The sequence below is a fragment of the Electrona antarctica genome (genome assembly GCF_951216825.1).
Source record: "Electrona antarctica genome assembly, chromosome: 11".
NCBI lineage: Eukaryota > Metazoa > Chordata > Actinopteri > Myctophiformes > Myctophidae > Electrona > Electrona antarctica.
Window position 1 is genome coordinate 51522365 of NC_136792.1, and position 1729 is coordinate 51524093.

The 1729-nt window shown below is 45.5% G+C and overlaps 1 pseudogene across 1 annotated transcript in view; it reads right to left on the reverse strand.

The window, feature by feature from the left end:
- Nucleotides 1-682: 682 nt before the first annotated feature.
- The window catches only part of LOC306932834 (NACHT, LRR and PYD domains-containing protein 3-like), a 9866-nt pseudogene continuing 8819 nt past the window's right edge, over nt 683-1729 (reverse strand). Inside the window, exons 4-6 of the transcript in view lie at nt 1364-1729; nt 1099-1269; nt 683-863 (exon numbers count right to left, since the gene is read on the reverse strand). The exon at nt 1364-1729 is cut by the window's right edge and continues 1321 nt beyond it. The product of the transcript in view is annotated as an NACHT, LRR and PYD domains-containing protein 3-like (transcript). The remainder of the gene's footprint in view (nt 864-1098; nt 1270-1363) is intronic.

The following is a 1729-nucleotide window of genomic DNA, read 5'->3' on the forward strand; positions in this document are numbered from 1 at the left end:
CTTCTCTAAAGCTATAGATCATATATTTATTCATAGCCTATTGATTACCTAGTTATTGATTTTCTATCAGAGGTGAGCTGGCAGAACAGAGGTCATTCTGGAGTGACAAGCAGGTGCAATCTGATGAACATGTCGTGTTGGTCTTTCTCTCTCACAGCCTCCTGCTGTCAGAGTTGAACTGACTAACTGTCTCTCACAGCCTCCTGCTGTCAGAGTTGAACTGACTAACTTATTATTATGTGATGTCTGGTATTTACACGTGGTCTGAGTAGACAGTAGACACTATGCACACACACACACGCGCACACACACACACACACACACGCACACACACCTCAGAGTGTCCAGTCTGTAGCGTGGATCCTTCACAGCAGCAGAGAGCATCGCTTCGCCTGATTCTCCTGGATGATTGAAGGTCAAGTTCAACTCTCTCAAATGGGAAGGGTTGGAGCGCAGAGCTGAGGTCAGAGAAGAACAGCCTTTCTCTGTGACCAGACATCCTGACAAACTGCACACACACACACACACACACACACACACACACACACACACACACACACACACACACACACACACACACACACACACACACACACACACACACAGAAGTTTCACATTGATACATTCTGTTCCATTGAATTTAGAAACACATTGGGTTTTATTTAAACTCAGTTGAACACAGTTATACTGACTTGAGAGTCTCCAAAATGCAGTGTGGACTCCCCAGTCCCACAGCCAGAAGGTTGACTCCAGAGTCCTGAAGGTCGTTATTGCTCAAGTCAACTTCTCTCAGACTAGAGCTGGAGCTGAGAGCTGACGATAACTCCTGGCAGCATCTCTCTGACAGGTTACAGCCACTCAGCCTGAAGAAACAGTGGGAAAGCATTTATTCAATAGATGTCATGCACACACACACACACACACACACACACACACACACACACACACACACACACACACACACACACACACACACACACACACACACACACACACACACACACACACACACACGTTTCACAATGATACATTCTGTTCCATTGAATTTAGAAACACATTGGGTTTTATTTAAACTCAGTTGAACACAGTTATACTGACTTGAGAGTCTCCAACATGCAGTGTGGACTCCCCAGTCCCACAGCCAGAAGGTTGACTCCAGAGTCCTGAAGGTCGTTATTGCTCAAGTCAACTTCTCTCAGACTAGAGCTGGAGCTGAGAGCTGACGATAACTCCTGACAGCATCTCTGTGACAGGTTACAGCCACTCAGCCTGAAGAAACAGTGGGAAAGCATTTATTCATTGATTTTCTGTTAAAGAAAGATCATATAATATCTGAAATATATCCAGTCATCAGTGAACCTACAGAGCTTTATTGGAGGCTTTGAGCACGGGCAGCAGCCTCAGAAGAGCCTCCTCTGAAGCAGAGTACCGTTGGATGTCCTCCTCCAGAGAATGATCATTCAGCTCATTCAGACAGTGGAACAGATTGATGCTTCTCTCTGGAGATGGATTCTCTGTGATCTTCTCCTTGATGTATTTGATGGTTTTATGATTGGTCTGGAAGGTGTTTCCTGTCTGTATCAGCAGCCTTTGTAGGAGTTTCTGATTGGTGTCCAAAGAGAGGCCCAGCAGGAAACGCAGGAACAAGTCCAGGTGTCCATTTGGACTCCTTAAGGCCTTGTCCACAGCACTTTGGTAGAGGTGATGAATCTTAGCTTTGGGTGTAAAT